The sequence below is a fragment of the Salmo salar genome, chromosome 28 (genome assembly GCF_965601325.2).
Source record: "Salmo salar chromosome 28, fSalSal1, whole genome shotgun sequence".
Lineage (NCBI taxonomy): Eukaryota > Metazoa > Chordata > Actinopteri > Salmoniformes > Salmonidae > Salmo > Salmo salar.
In genome coordinates this window covers 21,671,316-21,696,420 of record NC_138318.1, presented here as the reverse complement: position 1 = coordinate 21,696,420, position 25,105 = coordinate 21,671,316, and the positions used below count along the sequence as shown (strand labels likewise).

The 25,105-nt window shown below is 43.0% G+C and overlaps 1 protein-coding gene across 3 annotated transcripts in view; it reads left to right on the top strand.

The window, feature by feature from the left end:
• tanc2b (tetratricopeptide repeat, ankyrin repeat and coiled-coil containing 2b) overlaps positions 1 to 25,105 on the top strand; it is a 251,693-nt gene that overhangs the window by 18,771 nt on the left and 207,817 nt on the right. For all 3 annotated transcript variants that reach the window (XM_014179855.3, XM_014179853.3, XM_014179852.3), the window contains exon 2: positions 10,920 to 11,078. The gene's annotated coding sequence lies outside the window, so the exon portion shown is untranslated. The remainder of the gene's footprint in view (positions 1 to 10,919; positions 11,079 to 25,105) is intronic.

The window sequence follows — 25,105 nt, the reverse complement described above, 5'->3', positions numbered from 1 at the left end:
GCAGCAATATATTTTAGCCCACATTTAAAGCCAGACAGAAAATCTAAATCAAATCAGGCAGGTTACCTTTTTGTTGGGCACAGGGACTATAGTGGTCTGCTTGAAACATGTAGGTATTACAGACTCGGTCAGGGACGGTTGAAAATGTCAGTGAACACACTTGCCAGTTGGTCAGCGCATGTTCAGAGTACACGTCCTGGTAATCCGTCTGGTCCTGCGGCCTTGTGAATGTTGACATGGTTAAAGGTATTACTCACATCGGCTACGGAGAGCGTGATCACACATTCGTCAAGAACAACTGATGCTCTCATGTATGCTTCAGTGTTGTTTGCCTCGAAACGAGCATAGAAGTAATTTAGTTCGTCTGGTAGGCTCGTGTCACTGGGCAGCTCGCGGCTGTGCTTCCCTTAAGTCCGTAATAGTTTGCAAGCCCTGCCACATCCGAAGAGCATCGGAGCCGGTGTAGTAGGATTCAATCTTAGTCCTAATTTGATGCTTTGCCTGTTTGTTGGTTCGTCGGAGGGCATAGCGGGATTTCTTATAACCGTCCGGTTTAGAGTCCCGCTCCTTGAAAGAGGCAACTCTACCCTTTAGCTCAGTGCGGATGCCTGTAATCCATGGCTTCTGGTATATACGTATGGGCACTGTGGGGACAACGTCATCGATGCACTTATTGATGAAGCCAGTGACTGATGTGGTGTACTCCTCAATGCCATCAAAAGAATCCTGGAACATATTCCAGTCTTTGCTAGCAAAACAGTCCTGTAGTTTAGCATCTGCATCATCTGACCACTTCCATATTGAGCGAGTCACTGTCACTTCCTGCTTTAGTTTTTGCTTGTAATCAGGAGTCAGGAGGATAGAGTTATGGTCAGATTTGTCAAATGGAGGTTAAGGGAGAGCTTTATGTGTCTCTGTGTGTGGATTAAAGGTGGTCTAAAGTTTTGGATTTTTTTCTTCTTCTGGTTGCACATGAACATGCTGGTAGAAATTAGGTAAAACGTATGCTTCCCTGCATTAAAGTCCCTGTCCACTGCCTCTGAATGACCATATTCTTGTTTGCTTTTGGCCTTATACAGCTCGTTGAGTGTGGTCTTAGTGCCAGCATCGGTTTGTGGTGGTAAATAGACAGCTACAAAAAATATAGATAAACTTTCTTGGTAAATAGTGTGGTCTACAGCTTATCATGAGATACTCTACCTCAGGCGGGCAAAACCTCGAGACATCCTTAATATTAGATTTCGTGCACTAGCTGTTATTGACAAATAGACACAGACCGCCACCCCTTGTCTTACCAGAGGCAGCTGTTCTATCTTGCTAATGCACAGAAAACCCAGCCAGCTGTATGTTATCGTTCAGCCACAACTCGGTGAAACACAAGATATTACAGTTAATGTCTCGTTGGTAGGATAGTCTTGATCGGAGCGCATCCATTTTATTAGAGGAGGATTACGCACTTGCCATCGGATTCTTACAAGGCACCCCGACCTGCATCCCCGATATCTCGACCTGCGTCCCCGATATGTCTCTTCATGCGAATGACGGACCTTGTCGGGTGTCTGAAGTAAATCCTTCGTGTCCGACTCGTTAAAGAAGAAATATTAGTGAAGTTTGAGGCGCTACTAAGGCATAAGAAAGAGCTGTATAATGACATTTGGAAGAGTTGTATAAATAGTAGGCTTGGGCGGTATCGTCATACCGACCTTGTACCGGGATATTTGGTAATACTGGCACTGGACACAAACCCCACTGTACTTGTAAAATCCCATAGAGAATAACTAAATGTGAATGATCGCATTGATAATGTATACAGTCTCTGACCTAAACTATTTCCAGGACAGACATCCCAGCTCATAAAGTTACACAAGTACCTAAAAAATGCTACAGAGTTTGCTGCATGTACAGCAAAGCTCTTGATCCAGGAGGGGATTATCTGTTGTTACCAAGAAAAGCTTGATTTTGGAAGAAGCTAACAAGTTAGCTAAATAGCTACTAAATTAGCAAACCGAATGCACAACTGCAGAGCATTTACCATATTTTAGACAGTTATCTTAAAGTTATTAAATTATCTAGCTGAAAAACATATAGTTATGAATTTCATACTATAACTAGATCACCTGGTGTGTGTGTGCTGCACAACAGTGATTCACAAACAAACACCCCACTGAGTGGGGACTATCGGTAAGCTTCATAATGAAAAATTGTGTTGACGGTATTGAAAAAACAGCCCATGGCCATCTCCGAATAACCCAGTATACGGTATACCGCCCAAGCCTAATAAAGACATTAGGAAGAGCTGTATAAAGATATTAGAAAGAGCTTGTCGGGAAGTGTACGGTGTGCCCGACTACAAGTGGCAATGAGTAAACACTACAAAATAGTTCAAGTTTCAGATGCTTTTACTTTGTCTTACGGCTCTTACTTGCTAAGATTTTAGTGTCTCTGGAGTTTTAGGCCACAAAGCCGTTGAGGCAAGAGGGTGATTAAAGATGGTGGCCAGCTGTAGTCTCAGGCGGTGGCGTGGCTTCACTTGAAGAGTCCGTAACTCTCCTTCTGAGGAGTCTGTAGACGGCGAGAGAAACACAGTAGCAGAGTAGGCATGCTGTGTCTTCCTAACTGCTCCCATTGAGTGAGGTCCAACCTGCACTCTTGTGCCAGTCAGTTGATTAGGGAATGCCTTGCAGGTGTGCTGATTAGTAATCCTGCACAGGTGTGTTGGGTGAGCAGTGCTGTGGTGCTGTCTTCGGCTGGCCTGGTGCTGAACTGAGTGCTGCTGTCCACTGTGTTGCAGTCCATGGTGCTGAAGTGAGTGCACCTGTCTCCTGTGCGGAGGTAGGTGGCTCTGTCCATGTTGCTGAACTGGGCATTCTTCAGCCACAGTTAGGCATGGGCATTTCACGGTGCCACAGAGCTGTATAAAGACGTTAGGCGGAGCTGTATAAAGGCGTTAGGGGGAGCTGTATATAGGCGTTAGGGGGAGCTGTATAAAGGCGTTAGGGGGAGCTGTATATAGGCGTTAGGGGGAGCTGTATAAAGGCGTTAGGGGGAGCTGTATAAAGGCGTTAGGGGGAGCTGTATAAAGGCGTTAGGGGGAGCTGTATAAAGGCGTTAGGGGGAGCTGTATAAAGGCGTTAGGGGGAGCTGTATAAAGGCGTTAGGGGGAGCTGTATAAAGGCGTTAGGGGGAGCTGTATATAGGCGTTAGGGGGAGCTGTATATAGGCGTTAGGGGGAGCTGTATATAGGCGTTAGGGGGAGCTGTATATAGGCGTTAGGGGGAGCTGTATAAAGGCGTTAGGGGGAGCTGTATATAGGCGTTAGGGGGAGCTGTATATAGGCGTTAGGGGGAGCTGTATATAGGCGTTAGGGGGAGCTGTATATAGGCGTTAGGGGGAGCTGTATATAGGCGTTAGGGGGAGCTGTATAGAGGCGTTAGGGGGAGCTGTATAGAGGCGTTAGGGGGAGCTGTATAAAGGCGTTAGGGGGAGCTGTATAAAGGCGTTAGGGAGAGCTGTGACACATAAAGGCAAGAGCATTATAGCAGAATAGCGGAAGAGAGGAGAGGCAGGATGTGAATGCACATATTTACCTCAGCAATTTATCAATGAAATGGAGACACTAAGTGTCATTCCGGAATACAGATGAATGCAGTAATTTATACAGAAATCATAGCGTATGAACAGAATTGAATGATAGCCTGGTAGTATCAGCACTTTAAAACAGTGATTTAAAACATTTGGATACATTCCATAGACTTGTTGTGAAACAGGACTGTGGTAGTCTAATATCAGCTGATCTGTATGGATGAAGACGGAGAGGTTTTTCATCTACTTCCTCGTCTCCTTTCTAATCAGCATGTGGCCAATGGGACCTGGGGCCTGCCTCACCTGACTCCTGTCTAGTGCCTGACCCCTAGTCTTCCTGTGTGTCTAGACTGGTGTATCAACCTCAGGGGATATCCCCCTCTTTCTCCCACCCATAAATCGTTGCTTTGCCATTTATTTTAACTCTAATCACTGCCCTCTCAGCTAGTGTACTCTCATGAGAGGGCAACACAGAACACATCTAGGCTGTATGTTTTGTTATGTAATAAGGTGTTTCATGACAAAGACCATAATGTTTCCAGTTTACATCTCTCACTTCTACACATATATCTCAGAATGATGCTAGACACTTGTTCAGACACATCCAAAACATTTGTTCAAATACATTAGTTGTAGAGCCAATAACTCATGCATGAAAACTCATAGATAAAGCACTACAAAATGTTCCCTGCAGGAGTAAAAATGTACAAATAATTAGGAAATCTGAAAATTACTCAAGAGTCCATGTGACACCCTTGAGGAAATCTAATTATTGTGACTCAGACAGTTAGTCTGAAGAAGCCTTTTGGAGGCCAGTGGCATTCTATCCTCACGAATGCAATTTTTTTTGTCCTAAATGGCACCCTATTCCCTATGGGCCCTGGTCAAAAGTAGTGTACTATATAATGAATAGGGTGCCATTTGGGATGCATACCAAATCTAATTTTGGCCTGTGTTTTGAAGAGGGCGCAAAGCAGACAGACAACTGCATTGGATAGTGGACTAGACTGGAGGAGCTCAGTGGTGAGCTATGGTGAAGAAGGGGCTCTCTGAAGCCAGACTGAGTTGAAATTCAATTTGGGATGTTGGCAATGTTTCCTTAAGTCAGTTTTGATGAAATCTTAGCTGCTGACTGATCTCTGGGTAAACAAATACCTCTGTCAGTTCTTAAACTTCTGAAATCCCTTCTTCTGTGCTCCTATAATTATTTGTAAATAAATAATTTATATTTATCACTGCATTATTCATGTTGTGCTTTTCTTTTGTTCTCTGTCTGTTCAACATCAATTGAGGCTTGCACCTTTTTTCAAGTGATCATGTTTAGGTCATCCTGTGCTCTCACAGAAACCAAACAAAGACAGTGCAACTTGACAAGCAGAATGTTGTCAAACAGTTGTCTGTCTGTCTCTGTCTGTCTTTCTAGCTCTCTGTTGTAATGTCATAATGAGTACAGTTACATGCACAAAACTCAATGTAGGCGTCTTAGAAGTAGTTTTCACGTACAGACTATATGTCCGAACTCGGATTCAAATATGCTTATTAGGGATTCACGATATATTGGTGAACGTATCGGAATCAGACGATATCGATGGGGTACCACAGGGTTCAATTCTCGGGCCGACTCTTTTCTCTGTATATATCAACAATGTCGCTCTTGCTGCGGGTGATTCCCTGATCCACCTCTACGCAGACGACACCATTCTGTATACATCTGGCCCTTCTTTGGACACTGTGTTAACTAACCTCCAAACGAGCTTCAATGCCATACAACTCTCCTTCCATGGCCTCCAACTGCTCTTAAACGCTAGTAAAACCAAATGCATGCTTTTCAACCGTTCGCTGCCTGCACCCGCCCGCCCGACTAGCATCACTACTCTGGACGGTTCTGACTTAGAATATGTGGACAACTACAAATACCTAGGTGTCTGGCTAGACTGTAAACTCTCCTTCCAGACTCTTATTAAACATCTGCAATCCAAAATTAAATCTAGAATCGGCTTCCTATTTCGCAACAAAGCCTCCTTCACTCACGTCACCAAACATACCCTCGTAAAACGGACTATCCTACCGATCCTCGACTTTGCCGATGTCATTTACAAAATAGCCTCCAATACTCTACTCAGCAAACTGGATGCAGTCTATCACAGTGCCATCCGTTCTGTCACCAAAGCCCCTTATACCACCTACCACTGCGACCTGTATGCTCTAGTCGGCTGGCCCTCGCTACATATTCGTCGCCAGACCAACTGGCTCCAAGTCATCTATAAGTCTATGCTAGGTAAAGCTCCGCCTTATCTCAGCTCACTCGTAGAACACCCACCCGTAGAACGCGCTCCAGCAGCTATATCTCACTGGTCATCACCAAAGCCAACACCTATTTGGCCGCCTTTCCTTCCAGTTATCTGCTGCCAATGACTGGAACGAATTGCAAAAATCGCTGAAGCTGGAGACTTGTATTTCCCTCACTAACTTTAAACATCAGCTATCTGAGCAGCTAACCGATCGCTGCAGCTGTTTACAGCCCATCTGTAAATAGCCCACCCAATCTACCTACCTCATCCCCATATTGTTTTTATTTACTTTTCTGCTCTTTTGTACACCAGTATTTCTACTTGCACATCATCATCTACACATCTATCACTCCAGTGATAATTTGCTGAATTGTAATTACTCCGCTACTATGCCTATTTATTGCCTTACCTCCTAACACCATTTGCACACACTGTATATAGACTTTTTCTATTGTGTTATTGACTGTACGCTTGTTTATTGCATGTGTAACTCTGTGTTATTTGTGTCTCACTGCTTTGCTTTATCTTGGCCAGGTCGCAGTTGTAAATGAGAACTTGTTCTCAACTAGCCTACCTGGTTAAATAAAGGTGAAATAAAAAAATATATAAAAAAGCTATAATCGGTATCGGCTGATGTCTAGTTTAACGCCCCGATGTGCAAAACCGATGTCAAAGCTGACGTGCATACCTATATAACGTAGGTACATGACGTAATGATGCCACGTAAAATGTTGCGCTATACGTGTGTAACCGATGTGAAATGGCTAGTTAGTTAGCGGTGGTGCGCGCTAATAGCGTTTCAATCGGGTGACTTCACTCGCTCTGAGACCTGAAGTAGTTGTTCCCCTTGCTCTGCAAGGGCCGCGGCTTTTGTGGCGCAATGGGTAACGATACTTCGTGGGTGTCAGTTGTTGATGTGTGCAGAGGGTCCCTGGTTCAAGCCGAGGAGAGGGACGGAATGTATACTGTTACACGTGCAACACAGCATTCCTAAACCTAAGAATTTATTGCCCTTGACAATCAACCGTTCTCTGTCGTGTGTGATGTTGGCTTTCGCCGAATGGTCGAGCACCGGTACACACTACCAAGTGCGCTATTTTTCAGATGTTGCCCTACCGGAGTTACACAGTAATAGCGTCACTGGTATTAGCTTCACGACATACTATGGAACGCCGTTTGGATCTTTGCGTGTCAAAAAAGATATAGTAGCACTGTCAAAGCTTTACAAAAAAGTCTGCTATTTTGTAAATGACATCGCCGAAGTCGAGGATCGGTAGGATGGTCAGTTTTACGAAGGTATGTTTGGCAGCATGAGTGAAGGAGGCTTTGTTGCATCAGTAGGTTGCCAATAGTCATTTAAAAAACAGAATAAGGCCGCTAATGGTTCTAACGTTAGGCAAGAAACAATTACACTATAAAAACTAAGAATTTGTTTCACGAAGAGATTGAATTAATTCATGAACCTTGGATGGAGGGGGGCAAGACAACTCAAATGTGAAATCCATTAACGCCAAGATAATGGCATTCATTGCCCTTGGCAATCAACCGTTCTCTCTGTCGTGGGTGTTGTTGGCTTTCGCGAGTGGTCGAGCACCGGTACACACTACCAAGTGCGCTATTTTTCAGATGTTGCCCTACTAGAGTTACACAGTAATAGCGTCACTGCTATTAGCTTCACGGCACACTATGGAACGCCGTTTGGATCTTTGCGTGTCAAAAAAGATACACGTCAAATAACACTATTTGACAATAACACTATTTGACTCATTAAATAAGCTTTTAATTTGACAAGTCAAATAACACAGTTGTATTATATAATGTTGTGTGTACTGAATTTGCACGCACAAGCAAGCGCCACCACTACCAGTAGCACTGTCAATGCTGTACAAGAAAGTATGCAAACAAGCAAACACCGGCCACGAACGTTGTGTTTACAATACCACGTTGGTAATAAAGCATAATTTGTTTGACCGAAACTTCTGGGCTAGCTAGCTTTAGCTTGGAACCTAGCTAGCACCAATACATCCAGCCTGAAAACAATAACCAGTAGAACCTGCAGTCATTTTCATTATTCTTAGCAATGATTTAGGAATCCTTGTGAGTAAGTATTGTTCTTCGCCTATTGAAATTGAACTTCAGTTCATGAAAATAAATAGCTAGTCAGCAACTTAGCTTTGGGCAACAGGGCTAACGTTATAAGCAGTCAGCTATCTTCATCTGGCTAGTGAGGCTCAACCGCACTGTGTTATGTGTTGTGAAGCTAGCCACAAGGATTAGGCACAATAGTGGAATTTGCGGTTTGCCTTCAAAATGAAAGAATGTCATTGACAGTGATGCAAATTAATACAAATAGTAGAATTATGCCATACTTTTATTTTAAAGGCTAACCGCAAAGTACACTATTGTGGCTAATCCTTATTGTGGCTAGCTTCACATAGATTGGTCTGACCACCATTAATCAAATAACAACTGTCTCATAAATTAGGGTTATTTTAGATGGTGACACCTAGCTATATAGTTAGCTAGCTACTGAAACAGATGTCGGGTTATTTGACACGTCAACTAGTGTTATTTGAGGTGTATCCTTTTTGACACGCAAAGACCCAAACGGCATTCCATAGAAATCCTGGTTGAGAATGAAACGACTAAACAAATGAACAACCAAACAGCACAGCAAGTAAGTGAAAGAAGTAGGTTTTGATTAGGTTTTACTGGTAATGGGGACATGCGTAAATGCCAACAAAATACATTTTGTGTGTGTGTGTGTAACCTTTATTTAACTAGGCAAGTCCGTTAAGAACAAATTCTTATTTACAATGACGGCTCGGACGACGCTGGGACAATTGTGCGCCGCACTATGGGACTCCCAATCACGGCCGGATGTGATACAGCCTGGATTCAAACCAGGGACTGTAGTGGCGCCTCTTGCACTGAGATGCAGTGCCTTAGACCGCTGCGTCTGTGTGTGTGTGTTAACTATTTAACTGTACTAGAATGCTTAAAAGGCCACTAAAATTGTAAATATTGGTTATCGGTATCAGGGTTTTTTTTGGCAAGGGAAATATCGGTATCGGCCAAAAATGTAATATCAGTGCATCGCTAATGCTTATTATTTTGATTGGCAATTTTCTTCATTTATCAGAGTGCCATCAGGTAGCCTGATTTCAGATGTGTTTATGTAAACAGCATTATTAGTGAAATAATTATTATTGGAAAGCATGTAAACGTTTTAATCGAACTTTACTGAACCAAAATATAAATGCAACATGTAAAGTATTGGTCCCATGTTTCATGAGCTGAAATAATTTCTAAAAAATGTTGTGCACAAATTTGTTTACATCCCTGTTAGTGAGCATTTCTCCTTTGCCAAGATAATCCATCCACCTGACAGGTGTGGCATATCAAGAACAGCATGATCATTACACAGGCCACTCTAAAATGTGTCATTTTGTCACACAACACAATGCCACAGATGTCTCAAGTTTTGAGGGAGTGTGCAATTGTCATGCTGACTGCAGGAATGTCCACCAGAGCTGTTGCCAAGGAATTGAATGTTAATTTCTCCACCATAAGTCGCCTCCACGTCGTTTTAGAAAATGTGGCAGTACGTCCAACCGGCCTCACATCCGTCTTCTTCACCTGCGGAATCGTATGAGACCAGCCACCCGGACAGCTAATGAAAATCTGGGTTTGCACAACCAAAGAATTTCTGCAAAAACCGTCTCAAGCTCATCGGCGTGCTCGTTGTCCTCACCAGGGTCTAGACCTGACTGCAGTTCTGCATCATAACCGACTTCAGTGGGCAAATGCAAATGCTCACTACTGGCATGCTGTAGAAGTCTGTTCTTGACGGATGAATCACGGTTTAAACTGTATGATGGCAGACAGCGTGTATGGCCTTATGAGGGCGAGCAGTTTGCTGATGTCAACATTGTGAACAGAGTGCCCCATGGTGGCTGTGGGGTTATGGTATGGGCAGGCATAAGCTACGGACAACAAACACAATTGCACTTTATCAATGGCAATTTGAATGCACAGAGATACCGTGACGAGATCCATTCATCTGCTGCCATCACCTCATGTTTCAGCATGATGAGGCGCGGCCCCATGTTGCAAGGATCTGTAAACAATTCCTGGAAGCTGAAAATGTCCCAGTTCTTCCATGGCCTGCATACTCATCAGACATGTCACCTATTAAGCATGTTTCGGATGCTCTGGATCGACGTGTACGACAGCATGTTCCAGATCCCGCCAATATCCAGCAACTTCGCACAGCCATTGAAGAGGATTGGGACAACAGTCCACAGGCCACAATCAACAGCCTGGTCAACTCTATGCGAAGGAGAAGTGTCGCGCTGCATGAGGCAAATGGTGGTCACACCAGAGACTGACTGGTTTTCTGATCCATGCCCCTACCCTTTTTTTAGGGTATCTGTGACCAACCGATGCGTATCTGTACTCCCAGTCATGTGAAATCCATAGATTCGGGCCTAATGAATTTATTTAAATTGACTGATTTCATTATATGAACTGTAACTCAGTAAAATCTTGTTTTATATTTTTGTTCAGTGTACATCACAGTTCTTGGTGCAACACTATGTTTGCATCTAAAATGGTACCCTATTCCCCCATAGGGATCTAGTCAAAAGTAGTGCACTATATATTGAATAGGGTGCCATCTGGGATGCACCCTATGTCAGTCCACCCACAGTTTTCCATTAAGACGCGGGATCTTGCCTGCCTGCGAACACTTTGACAACAGACTCTTTCAGACATCCCACACTACAATGCAGACTGAGTAACTGCACCATTACATTAAATACTGTTGTGGTTTCTGAAGGCTAGATTATTCTCTGTCATGTATCACCACCTGTGGATTTGTATGCCGTTGAACATTCTTTTCCACTGTGTGACAATAATTCTCCCTCTCTCCCCCCTCTTTTTCTCTCTCCCCCTCTCTTTCTTCTCCTCTCTCTCTTTCTCTTCTCTCTCTCTCTACATCTTTCCATAGTGTTTAATCATCCTTGTATGGGTTTCCCTCCATAGAGAGCTGTGCTGGGCGTCTGCCCCCTTTGTAGTGGGATCAGGATCAGGACTATGGTTGATGTTCATCATAGAGACATGTAGCACCTCACTGCCTCACTGCCTCAGTATCTGGACACCTGGACACCTCCGAACACCTGCCTAGCCTGTTGTCTACTCATGGTGAGTCATCATCTTTCAGGTTTCACACATCTAAGACTACACCTGTTTGGCTGGCTCTACAGTCATTTAGGTCTAAACCGATGTTACTCATGCTCAGCAGCTCTCTACAGAAACAGGCTGTTAGTGTAAAAGAGAATGTGTTCTCAATGACATACCTGGTTAAAAAAAGGCAAGCACAAAGTGTTCAGAGGTGTTTTAATAAGCTGTACCTGTTTTGGCATATACTGAATGAATAGCGGTTCTGTCAGTCAGGGAATGTATTTAGAGTGTATAATGTAGCTAGCTTTAACTGAATACTGTGCTTTTCTAATCAGGGTGGAACACGTAGTGCAAGCTTTGAGCTTGGTTAGCCCTTTAGCAGTGATGTTTGCTAATGAGTTTTTTTTCCATAGGAGACTAGTAAGGATACAGCCCTTGTAGTAATGTCTAGCAACTACCCAGTTTTATTTGGTAGTGAGAGGAGGTTGGGAGCCACTGCCTCAGAATAGATTTGATGTTGTTTACCAAGGCAGAGATGGAGAGCCCATCAGCAAAGAATAATAATGTATTCTTCTATTGTCCTTTTTTCAAAGGCTTGTCATCAAAGACCAGCAGTGGCAGATAGGCAGCTTCTCACAAAAGAAATGAATATCACTATAAAAAAATGGGCTATTATTTCGGAAAGAAGTACTGAGTGCTGATCGATGTGTCTGCTTGGGGGCCTCATGTAATTATTCTGCAACTGCCCAGCCATGAAATTGCTGTTTGGCTTCGAAGTACAAAACTGTGTATGTGACTGATAAACTTTGATATGATTTGAAATGGACCCAAAATAATTTAGTGAGTACAAGTTTGAGTGTGCAAGGCCTTCTGAGAGAGGGAGAGTGATAAAGTGAGACAAAGAAGAGGAGCGAGCGAGAGAGAAATATAGAAAGACTGAGAAGGCGATTGCCGGGGGGGGGTTATTCGGGTGGGGGGTGGGTGATGGGGTCTTCCTGAGGCAAATATCTATACAACTGGCGGCCTAGCTGAAAGCCAGTTATCTAAACTGGTAGTAATCATGGTCGAATTTCCGACTGGGGGCCCGGGGCCCCGATTTGATTTTGTTAGTCACTCTCACTCAGATATCATATTTATAAACTGCAAACATTTCTCTCCAGCCTATGGCAACATGTAGAATTGCAGGAAATTATTTATAAAATTGCATGATCTTCTCTCCGCCCCATGGCAAAATGTGGAGAATTGCTTTTTCTCTCCGCTGTCAAGAGGGGGGCCGCTGAAATGTTTTGCTCTCAAGGTGGTGTGGCCCCCCAACACAATTTCACTTAGGGCCCCCAAAAGGCTACCAAATAAGGATGGAGTCAAGAAGAAAAGTCTCTGCCAGTAGTTTTTCTCTGTGAGAAGGAAAGTTACCAGTACCAGGCTTTAAAGTAGCCTCTACAGTTTCTGCTCTGATGCGTCATGACTGGGCTGCGTGTGTCTGACTCAGTAGTGCAACGTTATGACTGGGCCGTGTGTGTCTGACTTAGTAGTGCAACGTTATGACTGGGCCGTGTGTGTCTGACTCAGTAGTGCAACGTTATGACTGGGCCGTGTGTGTCTGACTCAGTAGTGCAACGTTATGACTGGGCCGTGTGTGTCTGACTCAGTAGTGCAACGTTATGACTGGGCCGTGTGTCTGACTCAGTAGTGCAATGTTATGACTGGGCCGTGTGTGTCTGACTCAGTAGTGCAACGTTATGACTGGGCCGTGTGTGTGTGTGTGTGTGTGTGTGTGTGTGGTTTTGAACCGTGTGTCTGACTCGGTAGTGCAACGTTATGACTGGGCCGTGTGTGTGTTTGTGTGTGTGTGTTGTTTTGAACCGTGTGTCTGACTCAGTAGTGCAACGTTATGATTGGGCCGTGTGTGTGTGTGTGTTGTTTTGAACAGTGTCTGCCTCTGTCTGAATAGCTTCTGACAGCTGTTTAAGGGGTGTAGAGCTGTTGCCGTGGTGCCACTGCAGAGCCGTATCCGTAGTGACAGAAGCCTGGCACACATGGTACGCTGCTACGCAGTGTTGCCCCCAAGACATACTGCAGCAGAGCAGCAAATGGAGTGGAAGCGGAGGCCCATTAAACCGTAGCTCTCCTCAGAGAGGTGACAGAGGCCAACAGCTCCCCCCTCTCTCTCTCTCGCCTTCTCTCTCTCTGTCGCTCTCTCTCTCACCTTCTCTCTCTCTCGCCTTCTCTCCTCTCCTTAACTCCTCTCCTCTCTCTCCTGCTCTCGCTCTCTCGCTCTCTGGGCTTGCCTCGCACGGCTCTCATTCCTTCACAGGAAAGCGCTGACACAAACTTTTGTCTGACTAAATGTCTTCTGACCCTGTGACACTGGCTCTTTTGTTCCTTGTGAGATTATGGGGCCACAGAGCAGACTACAACAACGGAAACACTGTTAGACAGTGTTCTGGAGGTAGTAGAAATTAAAGCTATGGATTGTTCAAAATGTAGTAAATGACATGGAGGTCACTCTGAGGAATGGCTTTTTTGTTTATCAAAATGTTCTCTGCAGTGATGTGCATTGTGCTTTTTGACATTAAAGCAAATGGGTAATGTCAAAACCTGCAAGAGTTAACCACTCTGCCACTGTTCTGTAAAAGGCGGTAGGTGTCGATGTTGTATTGTAAAGCATGGGCTTGGTGAATGACTCTTAATTGTCTTTGTCAATGTGAATGATTCCAATCAGCACTTGAGAATGTATCTACTTTTGTGAATACCAGTTATTTAGATAGTGGACACTACTGCTTGCTGCTCAGCTATAGAGAGGATGAAGATGATGATGATACTGGACAATACTGCTTGCTGCTCAGCTATAGAGAGGATGAAGATGATGATGATACTGGACACTACTGCTTGCTGCTCAGCTATAGAGAGGATGAAGATGATGATGATACTGGACACTACTGCTTGCTGCTCAGCTATAGAGAGGATGAAGATGATGATGATACTGGACACTACTGCTTGCTGCTCAGCTATAGAGAGGATGAAGATGATGACTTTTGCCAGGTTGGTGCATGGGATCTTAGGAACAGCGTTCATCCCTGTTGGTGGGAGTGTGTGGAGCTGCAGTAGCTGCTGGTAGGTGTGTGTGTGTGTGTGTGTATGTGTGTGTGTGTGTGTGTGTCAAATGCACTTCAAACTCACAAATGACAACCAGCGAAGGCTAACCCCAATTCGCAAGGAAGACAATCCAGTTGAGTTATGATGAACAGTGAACAGTCCTGCCCCTTACCTGGTCTTGTTTTATAGATGTAGTCCTTTTGATCTTTGCCTGTTTCATTCATCTGAGTTTGTAGTGACTTTGAGCTCAGTATGACTAGAGGCCACAAATCCCTTCAGATTAAAGATGGCGCTGGGACTTTTTCTCTCTCGCTCTTTTGTGACATGTCACGGCTGTTCAAAGAATGTGATACTTCACTTGCATCATTGAGATCTGGTTATAATTCATGAAAGGATTCAAGGAATGGAAACCTTGTATGGCAGACTGGTTATATGTCTACTTTGCTCATTGTCATCTGCTATAGGAGGTGACAACTCTGGGAGTGTGGTGCCTGGAAAACAACTTCACTCAATGTCAACAAAACAAAGGAGGTGATCGTGGACTTCAGGAAACAGCAGAGAGTGCACCCCCCTATCTACATTGACGGGACCGCAGTGGAGAAGGTGGAAAGCTTCAAGTTCCTTGGCGTACACATCACTGACAAACTGAAATGGACCACCCACACAGACAGTGTGGTGAAGAAGGCGCAACAGAGCCTCTTCAACCTCAGGAGGCTGAAGAAATTTGGCTTGTCACCTAAAACCCTCCTGTCGGGCTGTATCACCGCCTGTTACGGAAACTGCACCGCCCGCAACCGCAAGGCTCTCCAGAGGTTGGTGCAGTCTGCCCAACACATTACCGGGGGCAAACTATCCGCCCTCCAGGAGCCCTACAGCACCCAATGTCACAGGAAGGCCAAAAAAAGCAACTGTCTGTTCACCCCGCTATCATAATTTTCAGAAATTATTGGATTGGCTGCCTTCAATTAATTGCAGCATTACCACAAAAATGGAAGAGGCAAGTAGAAGGGGGAAAAAAGTAAGGAACTTGTATGTCGGCCCTGCATTAAAGAACATAAATGGTTAAAGAAAAGTGTGATAAATAAGAACGTATACCAATTTCATTTAAGGACCAAAAAACGGACAGCTGTGCCATATAAATTGCAAAATAGTTGGGAAGAGATTTTCAATGTACCTATTCCATGGCACATGGTTTATGAATTGATACACAAAACAACGCTGGATTCAAAACTTCTAATTTTTCAATTTAAATTACTATACAAAATTATTGCAACCAATAGAATGTTATACAGTGGGGGAAAAAAGTATTTGATCCCCTGCTGATTTTGTACATTTGCCCACTGACAAAGAAAGGATCAGTCTATAATTTTAATGGTAGGTTTATTTGAACAGTGAGAGACAGAATAGCAACAAAAATATCCAGAAAACCGCATGTCAGAAATGTTATAAATTGATTTGCATTTTAATGAGGGAAATAAGTATTTGACCCCCCCTCTCAATCAGAAAGATTTCTGGCTCACAGGTGTCTTTTATACAGGTAACGAGCTGAGATTAGGAGCACACTCTTAAAGTGAGTGCTCCTAACCGCAGCTTGTTACCTGTAAAAAAGACACCTGTCCACAGAAGCAATCAATCAATCAGATTCCAAACTCTCCACCATGGCCAAGACCAAAGAGCTCTCCAAGGATGTCAGGGACAAGATTGTAGACCTACACAAGGCTGGAATGGGCTACAAGACCATCGCCAAGCAGCTTGGTGATAACATTTGGTGCGATTATTCGCAAATGGAAGAAACACAAAAGAACTGTCAATATCCCTCAGCCTGGGGCTCCATGAAAGATCTCACCTCGTGGAGTTGCAATGATCATGAGAACGGTGAGGAATCAGCCCAGAACTACACGGGAGGATCTTGTCAATGATCTCAAGGCAGCTGGGACCATTGTCACCAAGAAAACAATTGGTAACACACTAGGCCGTGAAGAACTGAAATCCTGCAGCGCCCGCAAGGTCCCCCTGCTCAAGAATACATATACATGCCCGTCTGAAGTTTGCCAATGAACATCTGAATGATTCGGAGGACAACTGGTGAAAGTGTTGTGGTCAGATGAGACCAAAATTGAGCTCTTTGACATCAACTCAACTCGCCGTGTTTGGAGGAGGAGGAATGCTGCCTACGACCCCAAGAACACCATCTCCACCATCAAACATGGAGGTGGAAACATTATGCTTTGGGGGTGTTTTTCTGCTAAGGGGACAGGACAACTTCACCGCATCAAAGGGATGATGGACGGGGCCATGTACCGTCAAATCTTGGGTGAGAACCTCCTTCCCTCAGCCAGGGCATTGAAAATGGGTCGTGGATGGGTATTCCAGAATGACAATGACCCAAAACACACGGCCAAGGCAACAAAGGAGTAGCTCAAGAAGAAGCACATTAAGGTCCTGGAGTGGCCAAGCCAGTCTCCAGACCTTAATCCCATAGAAAATCTGTGGAGGGAGCTGAAGGTTCGATTTGCCAAACGTCAGCCTCGAAAACCTTAATGACTTGGAGAAGATCTGCAAAGAGGAGTAGGACAAAATCCCTCCTGAGATGTGTGCAAACCCGGTGGCCAACTACAAGAAATGTCTGACCTCTGTGATTGCCAACAAGGGTTTTGCCACCAAGTACTAAGTCATGTTTTGCAGAGGGGTCAAATTCTTATTTCCCTCATTTAAAATGATAATCATTTTATAACATTTTTGACATGCGTTTTTTCTGGATTTTTTAAATTTGTATTCAGTCTCTCACTGTTCAAATAAACCTACTATTAAAATTATAGACTGATAATTTCTTCGTAAGTGGGCAAACGTACAAAATCAGCAGGGGATCAAATACTTTTTCCCCCACTGTATATATGGGGGATACAATCTTCCCAGCTCTGCAGATTTTGCTGTGAGGAGGCAGAGTCATTAGATCATTTATTTTGGTATTGTCCATATGTAGCTTGTTTTTGGTCACAGGTCCAGGAATGGCTGAAGAATTGCAACATTTGCCTAGAACTAATGCTGCAGATAGCAGTACTGGGTGATTTGAAAAGCCATAATCAATCAATCAATCAATCAATCAATCAATAATATAATAATTATTTTAGCAAAAAAAAATATATTTTTAATTTACAATCTGTAGTAGCTATGAGAATAGAAAGGTTCAGTACTTTTGTGACGCATCACAGCACAGTTGAAAAATAGAAATCCAAAATGGATGGTGTTAAGAGATAGATGGGAGCGGTTGAATGGAGCTGAATGGTGGGACTATTAACAAGATAACCAATGTAAAACATACGGGGTCTGTAAAACGTATATAGGTTCAGAAATTTTGTGAAATAGCAATCAAACTGGATGGACATCAGAAATAGAGGAAGGACTAAAAACAAACAAAATATAACTATTGTAAAATAGATTGTGTATAAACTGAAGGTAGAAGCCTAAGTGCTATTGTTTATTAGTTTACTCCAATTGGGGGAAGGGTTGTAGGGTTTGCAGGGAATAATAAAGGTAATTCAAAAAAAAGTATGTATATACAGTTGAAGTCTGAAGTTTACATACACCTTAGCAAACTAAACTCAGTTTTTCACAATTCCTGACATTTAATCCCAGTAAAAATTCCCTGTCTTTAGTCAGTTAGGACCACCACTTTATTTTAAGAATGTGAAATGTCAGAATAATAGTAGAGAAGGATTTATTTCAGCTTTTATTTCTTTCATCACATTCCCAGTGGGTCAGAAGTTTACATACTCGATTAATATTTAGTAACATTTCCTTTAAATTGTTTAACTTGGGTCAAACATTTCAGGTAGCCTTCAACAAGCTTCCCACAATAAGTTGGGTGAATTTTGTCCCATTCCTCCTGACAGAGCTGGTGTAACTGAGTCAGGTTTGTAGTCCTCCTTGCTCGCACATGCTTTTTCAGTTCTGCCCACATATTTTCTATAGGATTGAGGTCAGGGCTTTGTGATGGCCACTCCAATACCTTGACTTTGTTGTCCTTAAGCCATTTTTTCACAACTTTGGTAGTATGCTTGGGGTCATTGTCCATTTGGAAGACCCATTTGCGACCAAGCTTTAACTTCCTGACTGATGTCTTGAAATGTTGCTTCAATATATCCACATCATTTTTCTTCCTCATGATGCCATCTATTTTGTGAAGTGCACCAGTCCCTCCTGCAGCAAAGCACCCCCACAACATGATGCTGCCACCCTCGTGCTTCACGGTTGGGATGGTGTTCTTCGGCTTGCAAGCGTCCTCCTTTTTCCTCCAAACATAATGATGGTCATTATGGCCAAAAAGTTATATTTTTGTTTCATCAGACCAGAGGACATTTCTATAAAAAGTACGATCTTTGTCCCCATGCGCATTTGCAGACCGTAGTCTGGCTTTTTTATGGCGGTTTTGGAGCAGTGGCTTCTTCTTTGCTGAGCGGCCTTTCAGGTTATGTCGATCTAGGACTCGTTTTACTGTGGATATAGATACTTTTGTACCTGTTTCCTCCATCTTCACAAGGTCCTTTGTTGTTGTTCTGGGATTGATTTGCACTTTTCGCACCAAAGTACGTTCATCTCTAGGAGACAGAATGCATCTCCTTCCTGAGCGGTATGACGGCTGAGTGGTCCCATGGTGTTTATACTTGCGTACTATTGTTTGCACAGATGAACGTGGTACCTTCAGGTGTTTGGAAATTGCTCCCAAGGATGAACCAGACTTGTGGAGGTCTACAATATTTTTTCTGAAGTCTTGGCTGATTTCTTTTGATTTTCCCATGATGTCAAGCAAAGAAGCACTGAGTTTGAAGGTTGGCCTTGAAATACATCCACAGGTACACCTCCAATTGACTCAAATGATGTCAATTAGCCTATCAGAAGCTTCTAAAGCCATGACATCATTTTCTGGAATTTTCCAAGCAGTTTAAATGCACACTCAACTTAGTGTATGTAAACTTCTGACCCACTGGAATTGTGATACAGTGAAATTATGTCTGTAAACAATTGTTGGAAAAATGACTTGTGTCATGTACAAAGTAGATGTCCTAAGCGACTTGCCAAAACCATATTTTGTTAACAAGAAATGTGTGGAGTGATTTTGTGTTTTAATGACTCCAACTTAAGTGTATGTAAACTTCCGACTTCAACTGTATGTGTATGTATATATGTATGCATATGTGCATGTACGTATATGCATATGGATATATATATATATATATATTTACCCTAAAAATATATGGGGGATTGGAAATGATACAGACACTTACATTGATGGAAGCAACTATCTTTCCGCAATATTAAGCTGATCCACCCCCCAAAAATAAATTGCAGTGCTGTATCTGGAACTGCATGTTGCAGAAATAGAATGAATAGAGCACACATAATTTCCTAATATATTTCAATCCATCTGACAGTGGATCTACACAATGCATTGATATCTGAACATTCTGTACTTTTCTATTCTCCTGAACAGGCCCCATCAACACACACTGTACCATTTTTAAAGGGATGGGTGGCTGCATTATAAATGTCATGTTAATCAGTTCTTTTGATTGTTTTAGTTTTGTAGGCTAGGCTACCTATTTAATTTATGGATCAAGCCTTAGCAGTCATTTTGATCTTGTTCACAATGATCAGTGCTTTAGTTTATTATATTGCTGTCCAGCTGTTCTGAACTTGTGATTCACCCAACCGTCCACGTTTTTCTGTGAAATAACCTTTTGATTTGAAAAGTTTTGGTGTGGGTACTAGGCTATTTGATTTCATTTACATATTTTACAGCACTTTGTTTTCACTAATAAATATGTTGACATGGAACCAAATGATCTGTTTCAAGTCCTTTTTAAATAGGATAGATGGGCTATATGGTCTAATATGGTATAGGTAGGATATGGTAGTCTGCCTATGACCATCTTAAGTAGGCCTATAATTCCATTCAGTTTAGAGGAATTAAGCAAATGAGGTATTATCAGTCTGGTTAATCCGATCAATTCCAGTTGAGTTTGGAGAAATCCACCCGCGCTCGGCCTCGCCCCACCTGCTCAGCCAATCTACTGCGTTGCAGCCGTGGCATACTGTTTACTAAACATATGCGACGATGAGTAAATAGTATGCAGTTTAAATATATAGTACGCTCGTATGGGTATTCGGACACTGCCCATGTCTCTCACAAACTCTTTCCTAGATCTAGATAAATGCCTGAAAGTGACGTATAATTTTGTTGATGTCCCAGGCCTTTTGTTGTGTTGATCCAGTTAAATGCCTCAATGCTAATGATCATATATTTAGACAAATGAAACTAACTGTTGTAGTTTTTAGTTCTTTATCAAATATTTGGCAGTCATCCAATATTTTGTTTTCAAATAATTTGCATATATAATACCTTCAAAATTATTTGTTTTTCTGAGTTATTCAAAATACTTTCAAATATTATAATTTTTTCTGAGGCCTGTATTAAAATATCAAAGGAAAGCATTGCCTTGAGTATTTGAAAAGTTGGTATATTTTCTGCCCAGGTCTGCATCACTATTCATTAATGACGGTATTCTATTTGATGGTTAAGTCTGCTTGCGCACCAAAATTTAATGGCACCCTATTCCCTATGCAGTTCAGTAATTTTGACCGGAGGCCAACTATGGGCCCTGGTCAAATGTAGTGCACTATATAGGTAATAGGGTATCATTTGGGACTCCATGCCACAGCTGCAGCAGCTCCTCTTCTCAGTTGCTCAGGGGGATCCAATCAAAGAAGCACATGAAAGGACACCAGTAGCTTTTCATGTCCCTCCTTGACTCTCTGAGTAGTCCTGTGTGTACCAAAAAAAGACCCTTCGCTGCTACTATTTAGTCTTTATTTTTTTTGGTTGGGTTACAAACTACAAATGTAAAAGACTGGAAGCGGCCATTTGGAAGTAGGCCATCACCATCATTTGATGGTGTAGTTCTCATTCAATGACTGCTTTGTGTCTTTTGCCAAGTGGTATGTAGATAGAGAGGGCTAGAGGACACCTGTAATGTTTGTGCGTGCCAATGGCTCCCTATTCCCGTTATAGTGCACTACTTGTCACTGTACCCCGGTCAACAGTATTGCACTATAAGGGGAATAGGGTTCCATTTGGGACACATACATTGCCTTTTTATTTTTGATTGGAGTGTTTTTTGCGAACGCTATGGAAAATTGTACTTACTTTGAAGCTCTCCCAGGGTGTTACTTTGAAAGGCCTTCATTCAAAATCGAATAAAATATCTCCTTTTAGATGAGTTGTAGCTTATGGATCATTGTACCTTTTTGAATTGATGTTGCTTTCATTAACCTTTTGGATTTAATACATGAATATTCATCCAACATTATTGGATGAGACAATACACACAAATGAGATTGAGCCGGTGCAATGTCAAATACCAAGACTGTGTTAGTCAAACTATTTTACATAATGACAGCCTATGAACTGGTCAAATAAAACAGCAGAAATCAAGAGCACAGCACTGAGACCTGTCTCTCTCTGCTAGCCTTTTAAAAATAGCTGTCTGGGCGTGTGAGGCACTGCATTTGTCCCAAATGGCACCCTAATTCCTTTATAGTGAATAGGGTGCCATTTGGGACGTAGTAAAGCGTTGAGTCTAGTTCATCTCTTCTACACTAGACTGAGTGCTTTTCTCTATTCTGCTACATTTTTCATTTCCTGTGAGTCTCAGACATTGCGCATAATTGGCAACGGGCGTGAGATATGAGCTGGCGAGAGATTGTTTTTAATTCATTTTTTTAGTTGGGAGAGCTGCTGCCTCCTGTCTCCCTACGTCTTGTCAGGTAAATGTTTGGGTTCAGTGGTTTTTATGCCGCAATGTCCTCATGCAATGGGTCAATCACATAGGCTGTAATAGGAAATGGTACTGTTTACCTCATGTAGCAGTGTACTACTGTATGGTGTCCTCAATACTAAGCAGTATATTTAATATACTGAATCCAAATACAGGAGTTATACATTAAATCAGTTGAAGTTGGCCAGACCTGAGTAGCCTTCACTTACTGTACAGTATTGGAGTGTAAGCACCTATTTACAGAACCTACACTAATAATCACACATTATCGGTAAGGTCCCCACCTGTTATATTTGGCGTATGTGACAAATAACATTTGATTTATCTGTGTCTGGAGATCTACTATCAATGGACGTCATTATCTATTCTGTAAGTGTCTGTTGATTAGTTTGCTTGAAGGCTTTTTTGCCAAAGTTTGGACTAGAGTTGAAACCTTTGCTTGATTTGGTAGAACCAACAGAAGGCTCATCATAATACCTTCTGTTCAACTCAAGTCATCACAGCCAGGTTTGATGGAGAGGTAGCTAGCTGTCACAGGTGCGAAAGGTAAACACAGACATCAGATTGGCCATCCAGGGCTTTTGAGGGAAGTCTTCAAGCAGATGGAGATGATTCCATTGGGAACCAGAATGGATGCACAGGTTTGTTCAGATCCTCTCCTATCCTGTTCCCGTGCCAGCCGTCATTGCCAGCTGTACCCCATCAGCAGCTGGCCCTGTTCTTTCCTCTCCTCAGATTCAAATAAATTGATTAAAAACAGACAGACGTTGCCTGCGATCACAAGCTTGCTCCCTCCCCTCGCTCGCTCGTTCAAGCACACTCTGTAATGATAAAAGATACGTGTGTGTGTGTGTGTGTGTGTGTGTGTGTGTGTGTGTGTGTGTGTGTGTCACACTTGGTGGCCACTTGATTGTTGCCTTGTGGACACAGCGCCCGGCAGAGGGGCAATGGGAGGACTTGCTCTCTCTCGGGAAGCCTGACTCAAAGCCCAGTAATGAGACCAGGCAGAAAGCAGATGACATTAAGACACTTTCCCTTTAAAGCATTATGTGACCTAATAATAGCGCACACTGTTTTGTGTAGAAGGGCAAGGGATCGCCTTTTATCATACATGTCATACAACCTTGTATAATTACATGATTCAAAGGCATTGTGTTTGACCTCTTGATGGTGTTTACAATAGGGTAAACTTGTAGAACACTATAAATCAGGGATTCCCAACTGGCGGGCCGGGGGCCGAATTTGGCCCGCGGGTGGTTTTATGTGGCCCCCCAAGTTTCCAGAGAATTTTTTTTTGGGGGGGGGGACATAATAGACTGTAAAAATACCAGGAAATCAGCTTCAAGTGATTTTAATTGAAGAACTCTTTTCCCAAGTATTCCCACATAATAGATAGACAAGTGATCGTATATAAATGTAAGCAAGGTTTAAAATTATTATGTGCGGGAATACTATATCTGTTTGGGCTTCATGCATTCTATTTGGAGTGTAAAAATTATTTGTAATTATGTTTACACAGAGATACTTACATGAGCAGTTAGTGTTAAGTGCCTAGCTCAAGGGAACATCTACAGATTTTTCACCTAGTCTGCTTGGGGATTCGAACCAGTGACTTTTGTATTTCTGGCCCAAGCACTTAACCGCTAGGCTACCTGCCGACCCTGCTTGTTCCGGACGCCTGACCATCTGCTCAAGAAACAAAGCGTTCCACGGCTGTATCTAGTTGATGATTGATCCCTGCTATAAATAATGATGTACAGTTCATGATAGCCTGTTGTCCATCTATTCATTTATATATATATTTTTTTTTTTATTGTGGTTGAAGAGACCAGTCTATCTGTATCTACCAATGTCTTAGGATGAGAAAATGTGTTGCTTGCATGACGATCACGAGTAGAATGGTTGATGGTTGTTTATATTGCTTGACTGTCAACTTCACCAGCTCTGTTCTCAGCCTGATGGTTCTGCCCTGTCCTGTCCTGTCTGCCTGATGGTTCTGCCCTGTCCTGTCTGCCTGATGGTTCTGCCCTGTCCTGTCTGCATGATGGTTCTGCCCTGTCCTGTCTGCATGATGGTTCTGCCCTGTCCTGTCTGCATGATGGTTCTGCCCTGTCCTGTCTGCATGATGGCACATGCACATCCTTATCCTCTCCATGTATTCTCTACCAGCATCGGACTCACACAACATTGGCTAGTCTGGACAGTGAGTAATTGATCTATAGTCCAGTGAAATTGCTAGTTGGTACATTTAGCTCTCTCTCTACACATTAGTGACAGTGAAATGATCCAAACAACACTGAGATGGATGGATGATTTCCTGGTGATAAGGGAGGAACATCGCCTTGTTTGTTGGTGTGGTATTTGCCTCATTGGATCAGTGTTTCCCCTACAATTGTACAGGTGGGCCTTTCCCCTAGCTTTCCCCTGCTTAAAAGAGGCCCTGGATGTTGATGTTGGGGGCCATTGTGCCATGCCTGGAACATATTCAAGGGGAAACGCTAAGGTGGAAAGTACTGCTCTGGTCAAAAGTAGTGCACTACAAAAGGAGTAGAGTGCCATTTGTGACTCAGGCAGGCATAGTGCCAAAGATATTTGATCAGCTGTATTTGTGGTGCTACAGCCTCTTTGACTAATCCTTCTGAATTAATCTTCCTTTCTCTGTAAAGTGTACTTTAAAGTGTACTCTTGTCTCTGTCTTTCCGTCTCTCTCTCTCTCTCTCTCTCTCTCTCTTACACCCTTCCCTTCTATTCCCTCTGCGCTCCCTCTGTCTGTCTGTCTCCCCCTCCTTCCGTCTTGGTGCAGACACGTGTTAGACTGAGGCGGAGGCTGATACAGTCTGTCTGAAGAGAGCAACAAAGCCTCTCCTCTCCTCTATGTGGAAGGAAGTGTGTCGTTGAACCGTCATGGTCTGCAGCCTGCAGACACAGCTCCATCTCCCTGTGACCTTCTGTTAGGGAGAAGTGCAATGGCAGCCGTCCCTGCTCTGGCAACCCTGCACATCTCTAGCTAGCTACATCATATCTGACCCTGCACCCCGCCTGTAGCTAATGACAACTTCCTTTACTGTGCTGCTGGGTAGGGCTGAGACGTAGCTGTCATCGGGTTCATTTACTCAC